This window comes from Ursus americanus, chromosome X (genome assembly GCF_024610735.1).
Source record: "Ursus americanus isolate L20-20 chromosome X, mUrsAme1.1.p, whole genome shotgun sequence".
Classification (NCBI taxonomy): Eukaryota; Metazoa; Chordata; class Mammalia; order Carnivora; family Ursidae; genus Ursus; species Ursus americanus.
The window spans coordinates 110854374-110861597 of record NC_142164.1 but is presented as its reverse complement, the minus strand read 5'-3'; the positions used below and the strand labels follow the sequence as shown (position 1 = coordinate 110861597).

Below are 7224 nucleotides of genomic sequence, written 5' to 3'. Positions count from 1 at the left end.
ATAGAAGAATTTTATCGTAGAGTCCCTAAAACCGGAAGGCAGGACCACATGGGGAAGCACAAGGGATGGCCAGGAGGCAGAGGAAAGGAGGAGAAATCGTGGAGGAGAGCCTCTTGTGGTTTCTGGAGGAAAGAATGCATGAGGTACTATAAGCGGACTGAGCATTGGCAACTTTGAATAATCTCAGTAGGCTCTGTGGTACAGAAGCTGTTCCTAGTTGTCTGCTACCTGGTCCTGGGGCGGGTAGGGCACAGGGACAGTGACCCAGCAGGTCAGAGCCCGATAAAGGAGGTGCTTGGGCTGTGGATTGGTTGGTTTCCTTATGAGGGGCACTCTCCTAGTTGTTTGTTCTCTCTTGGAGTTAGCTCACCCTGGGAGGGGCAGCCCCCCTAGTGTCAGGAAGCCCCAGATGTCAAAGCATCAAACACAGAGCTAGGATATGTGGTTATTACACTGAGGCTCCAGGAATGAGCCCTTGAGGATGTGGGCATGCGCTGAGAGCGGGGCCTTACCGAGCTCTGGCTGGCTGGGAGAGCTTCAGCCACCAGTGCCCCTGGAGGCCAAGCAGCAGGGAGGCTGGGTGCGAGGCTGATGGAGTAGGGGCACCTTTCCTTACACACTGTGGGCTTGATCCTGTCTGCAAACCGCCTACCCGTTTGTTTTGTATCTGCTTTCATTCAGTGAAATTGTCAGTTTAAGTGTAGTTTCAGTACTGTAGATTGTTTTTAGGTAAACACCAATTGTCTGATATGAATTCATGTTCTATAACAACACTAGAGTAAGATCTCATTTTTAAAAAATATTTTCTCATTTATTGTTCTTTAGCTGCACATCACGAGGAGCTACAGAAATTGGTGGATACTTTGCCATCGTTCAAGCATAAGGTAATACTGTTTTCCCTAAGTCACTTGAAAAGCATGTTATGTTTAATCTCAGAGTGGAGACGCTAACAAGGCACTTTGCAAGTGGCCCTGGAAGAGCACTTGCCACTTAAGATGCTTGTGTTGAGAGCCCGGCCCTGGGACACCTCGCAGGGGGCAGAAGTGATTCTGCGGGTGCGTGCTGACCGCTTTGGGTTTGCTGCCCTGCCCTAGCACTCGGGAACTCAGGAACCCAGTCCTGTCCCTTCCTCTGCCCTTTCTGAGTCCTTGTGGAAACACCCAGAGCAGCCCTGTTGACTCGACCTCCCGTCCCACAGGCAGGGAGCAGAGAAGAGTTTGACAGAAGCATGGCTTGGCCGGCTGTAAAGAACAATTACCCATATCCTTCAGAGTGGATACCTTTGTCCAGGCCCCAGGATTAACTGTTCATGATTCAGAGTCCCGAAGGGGCTGTTCCCTGGAGGTCCGCATCTTCTCTCTCTCTCCCCCTCTCCTCCCTACCTCGGTCTCTCTCCCCACCGCCTCTTTCCCTCTCCCTTCCTGTCCATCTCCCTCTTTTCCCTTCCCTCTGTCTGTCTCCCCTTTTAGTTCAGGAGCCTGGTTCCCCCAAATTTGCACTGTGTTTTAGAAAGAATTCTATTGGTTTCTCTTGAAAAAGAAGTCTCCTTGTTCGTGCACCAGCTACCGCCTGATGCCTCCCAAAGACTTCGGAGGAGACCACCTGCAGTAAACTCACTAGAATGGAGGGAGGAATGGGTTTTGCCAAGTTTCCGTGGAGGACTATCAGAACTATACTGTTGCAATTATATCTCAATTTTTAAAAAGAAAAATCAGTTATGTCTCGATTTTAGAAAAGGGAATCTTGCACAGTTGATTATATATATGAACAAAGCATGGGGGGGGGCTCTGTCCTAAGGCTCCTGGAGTTACCTGTAACTCATCTAGACCAATGCTAGTCCCCAGCCTCCCCAAGAACCAATGCTTTGTCATCTAATTCCTGAGTGGTTTTTACCACTGAATGATAGTTTGGGTGACCCCTTCTCTTGGCCAGGACATCCTTATGGAATTCGGGTCATTTGATTCTGCCACCTGATGCCTGCCTGCCCAGATTACTGGACCTACTCAGGGTCCCTGACTACCCCACCACATTCCAAGTCCATCGCCTGGATCATTAAGATGCAGCCCATAGAGGTTGATCATGATCAGGTATGTTCTTTCCACATTTCTGTCTGAGGTAATGCTAGCCTGCCCCTTTAAAACATGGCTGGGCTCCAACTTTGGCATCAGTTTTTAATATCTCTTAATGCTTATACATTTTTATTAAGATGTGCTAACATCTTGTCTCAGTTTGGACATGAATTTGGAGATACGTCAAATTAACCGGAGACAGGAGTTAAAACATAGAAGAACACAAGCTTTTTGCTTGCATTTTTGACAGTAACATGTATTTTACCGTATATGCGTTGTGTAGAATCGCTATAAAAATTAAGGTCTTTAAATGGGAAAAAATGAAGGCTGGAAATGGATGTTCAAACAGGTTTGATATTTATTTATGTATTATTGAAGTACAGTTGACACACAATATTACATTAGTTTCAGGTGTACAACATGGTGATGTGACAACTGCATATGTTATGCTGTTAGTTTCACGTGTACAACATGGTGATGTGACAACTCCATATGTTGTGCTGTGCTCACCACAAGCGTAGCTCCCATCTGTAACCGTACAAGTCTATTACAATCCCATTGACTGTTTTTCCCTGTGCTTTTTACCTTTCATCCCCATGACTTGTTAATTTCAGTATTGGAAGCCTGTACCTCCCACTCCCCTTCACCCATTTTTCTCATCCCCGCCCTCCCTGATATTCTCCTCCCCTCTAGCAACTATCATACAGAGTTAGTTCTCTGTATTTATGCAAAAGCCCTTAATTTTCTTAAGAAAAACTTACAAAGGAATTTCAAGGTAAAGACAGAGCCCAACAATGTCTACACAGAAATTTTATTCTAAGTCAGAAGTGTTGACTTGTTATTTGTTTTTCATTTAGAAACGAAAGTTTAAGTGGTGGTTATTATGTCAACACACAAAATGTTGTTTAATTCATAAATGAACTAAACTGTAATAATAATTGCTTTTACTTGTTTGTTTTGGAATTTTATTGATTAAAAAATTTTTACAAGGGGACGCCAGGATGGCACAGCGGTTAAGCGTCTGCCTTCGGCTTAAGGTGTGATCCTGGCGTTGTGGGATCGAGCCCCACGTCAGGCTCCTCCGCTATGAGCCTGCTTCTTCCTCTCCCACTCCCCCTGCTTGTGTTCCCTCTCTCGCTGGCTGTCTCTATCTCTGTCAAATAAATAAATAAAATCTTCAAAAAAAAAAAAAAAAGATTAAAAAAAATTTTTTTTTTACAAGAACAAAAGCTTCTAAGTTTTTTTATGAAGCCAAGATAACAGTGCAACCAAAAGGCACCAAAGATTGGACACCCCCCCCCAAAAGTAAACACTAAGCTCCAAAAGTAGTATCTCTCAAGAATATTTAGAAAAAAGGAAAGCTAAATAAAATACTAGGATCCACCAGTACCTCACATAGGATTTTTTCTAGTAGGATTTGTCCATGTAGAATTTTTTCTAGTAATGTAAGGATCATTCAGTATTAGGAATGATACAGTTAAAATTAATACACTTCATCCCGTCAGCAAAGCTAAAGGGAAAACTCATATTTTCATTTTCATAAATTCCTAAAATATATATATGACAAAATTCATAATGTATTTTTTGTAAAAAAAATTTTAAAGATTTTATTTATTTACTTGACAGAGAGCACAAGCAGGGGAAGTGGCGGGGAGAGGGAGAAGCAGGCTCCCCACTGAGCAAAGAACCTGACACAAGGGCTCAATCCCTGGACCCTGAGATCATGACCTGAGCTGAAGGCAGATGCTTAACTGACTGAGCCACCCAGGCACCCCATTTTTGTAAAAAATTTTTTTAAAAATGAAATGAGAATTCCCTGAGTTGATAAAGTAGACTGACCAGTCGTGGCTCAGAAGACTAATGTGGAAAGGATATCTACTAACTCCACTATAATTAGCATTTTAAATATTAAATTGGCTAAATTCTGGTAGCAGTCAATAAAGTTAGACAAAAAAAGATAAAGGAAATGAGAGAAACATTCGTGGAGTCCCACACTAATTTATAGACATCAATTCCTTTGACATATGTAAATCACAAGATAGAATGGAAGAAAGAACCCTACTTATAATGGAAACTAATAAACTAAAATACCTTGGCATGAACATAAATGTTAAAAAGGAAACTGTCAGATATTCCTAAGGGACACACAACACTATTTGAAATAAAATTCATACCATGGTATTGAATAGAAAGGTATTCTAAAGACACCTTTGATGTCAATTTTAAGTTGTAATTTTCCATGAACTGTTATTCTCCCTAAATTTTATGTGGTCCCAATAAATGCATCCATAGTTACACTGTGGGAGCTGTCCTGTGTATTGTAGGATGTTTAACAGCATCCCTGGCCTGTACCCACTGGATGGCAGTAGCCTCCCCAACGAGTGATGACCAAAACTGTCTCCATACAGTCTCTGATGTCCGGTGCAAGCTCACTGCTGCTTGAGGACCAACTAACATGTGCTAATCTCTAATATCAACTAATACATGAAATCCTTTACCGCTTGGTGTGTGAAAACAAACATCTTCAATGTGAAAATGGCTTTTAATTGATCAACACGTTGGTTTATCAGTAAAAGCTTAGGGGTGATCTTATTACTGCCTGTAGCTCACCAGCGGATGACTGTGGTTTATGGGAGGATTCTTTACCTACAAACCAGAATGACACCCACTCGGTTATGCAGCAGAGAAGATGTGGGAAATTCTGTAGGCATTTGAAAGAAAAATACATTATAAGAAATCCTTACACAGTGGCATTAGACTGTCCAACGTCGTGCTGTGACCACCTGAAGAGATATGTTAAGTATGTATGAAGAGTTGTGTCTACCATGAAAAATGTCTTAAGGAGAAATTTCTATCTTAGGAACTTCTCTTTTAAAAATCATCTACCTGGAGATCATTCCTTAATGAATTGGCCAAAAAAAAAAAGTTTTAGCAGTGAGTGAAGAATGTCGGGGGTCTCATTGCCCTGCACCCACCTGTTAACCACACCCCTGCATCCTGAAACATTTGGTATCTCTCTGACTTCAGAAAACTTCTGGTGCTCGTAGTGATCTGAAGGGGCATGTGCACCCCATTGTTTATAGCAGCAGTGTCCACAACAGCCAAAATACGGAAAGAGCCCAGGTGTCCAACAGATGCATGGGTAACGAAGATGTGGATATATACACATGTGTATATATATATAATGGAATATTACTCAGCCATCAGAAAGAATGGAATCTTACCACTTGCAAGGACATGGATGGAACTAGAGGGTATTATGCTAAGAAAAATAGGTCGATCAGAGAAAGACAAATATATGATTTCACAAATGTGGAATTTAAGGAACAAAACAGGATCATAGCGGAAGGGAGGGAAAAATAAAATAAGACAAAATCAGAGAGGGAGACAAACAATAAGAGACTTTTAACTATAGGAAACAGGGTTGCTGGAGGGGAGGTTGGTGGGGGAATGGGCCAACTGGGTGATGGGCATTAAGGAGGGCACTTGATGTAATAAGCACTGGGTGTTCTGTGCAATGAATGAATCACTAAACTCTACCTCTGAAACTAATTTAAAAACAAGAAAAGAAAACTAGTGCTCCTTCATTAAGTTATATTGAGTATCCTCACCATTGAGCTGTCCACCTCTCAGGTCTGGATGGGATCTGTTGCCGGCTCTTGGACTCATCACTGTCTTCTACTTTTTATCTTTCATCCCATCACTGGGGACAGCCCAATAGGTGTATTTCTGCATGGACTTTTGAGGGAAATTTTCGCAAAAAGATTTATTCACACCACCTTAAACAGACCTTAAACCTAAGTACTATAATTAGTTACCCAGCAGCCCTTGAACAGTGTGTTAGAAGTCAGATGTTTTCAACTGTTAATGCAAAACATGACTCACTCTATTCCATCATTACCAGCAGAAATGAAAAACAGAAATAGCATTTGTGTTCACAGAAAACATATTCTAGGAATGAAAGGAGACTGAAAATTATAGGAGAGTCCACATAAATCAATGCTGTCAGAGCTAAAACATAAATTATGAATGGCATTTGCCATTTCCCTAAGAGCAAAATTGCTAGAAGTGACATTAGCAACCATTCTGGAAGATCAAAGCACACATCCCCTTTACCAATAAACATAAATTCCTCTTCCTTTAAAAGAGCATTCAAGTGCATGATGTTCATTTTTACAATAATGAGAAGGAGAGTGCCATTCTGTCGATTTTCTGTAATTTTCAGGACCTGACCGGGATGACTACATTTTTCCCGTTTTAAGTGTCAGGTACAAAAGCCAAAGTCTTCGTGGCCCCTCTGCCTAGAGCCAAGCGCCTGGGACCCGCAGTGGGAGCTAGAGGTTCCCTGTCCTCAAGAGCAGCAGGCTCCCGGAGCAGTCGCCGCGTCCACGGGGCCCTGGCCTGGCTCGTGCAGGGCCCGTGTCCAGAGGGTTCCCCGCTCATGACCCCACGCGCTGCCCTTGCGCCCGGATCTCAACGGCCGCCGTACCCCTGCGTGTTCCGCGTCTACAGACAGTTGGGGCACTTGCGGAAGCCGGATTTCCCCCTCGAAGGGCCCGACCCCGCCGCCCCGCGAACATGGGCAGCTACCTGAGCAGATCCCTGGGCTCAGCCAAGGCCGCGCCGCGACGCCCCGCTTGGAGGCCCCGGTCCCCGCGGTCCAGGCCCGCCTACCGCCCACTGGGCCCGGTTCAGAGCCAAGTCATCTCCATCCACCGGGAGCGCTGGATCCGGAGCCGGCCCCACCCCACCATGCCGCCCCACCTGGACCACCCCGGAGTCCAGAGGGTGATAGTCCCCAAGGCCTGGAGGCGCTTTCACGGCAAATCACCCCTCCAGACCTTCCTGGGGTTGGAGTTCTCTAGCAATCGCAAGAGTTTCGTGAAGCAGTGGCATTGGAAAACCCAGAACCTCCTGAACATCTGGAACATGGTGACCACCAAAATGACTCCTCCTGAGTGCAGTGGGAGCTTCAGCAGGGGCCCACCCATGCAGGAGCACCCGGACTCCTGTGCCAAGGAGAGCCGGCTGAGGGCTCGGAGCCGATGCAAGAAAGGAAAAAAGAGGATCCACAGACCTCTCCAGTTTGAAGCGCCCCACGCCAAGAGAAGGAGGCAGAGCCCAGGGGCCAAGCCATCTGCCTTCAAGCCTGTGT

At 44.6% G+C, this 7224-nt stretch overlaps 1 protein-coding gene across 3 annotated transcripts in view; it reads left to right on the top strand.

The window, feature by feature from the left end:
* Nucleotides 1–7224, top strand: part of CA5B (carbonic anhydrase 5B) — a 93731-nt gene that overhangs the window by 228 nt on the left and 86279 nt on the right. Inside the window, exons 1-3 of one of the 3 annotated variants that reach the window (XM_087860252.1) lie at nt 48–143; nt 826–884; nt 1933–2087. The gene's annotated coding sequence lies outside the window, so the exon portion shown is untranslated. Of the gene's footprint in view, nt 1–47; nt 144–178; nt 199–825; nt 885–1932; nt 2088–7224 lie in introns of those variants that run through there. The other 2 variants (XM_087860253.1, XM_087860251.1) reach the window with 2 other exon arrangements.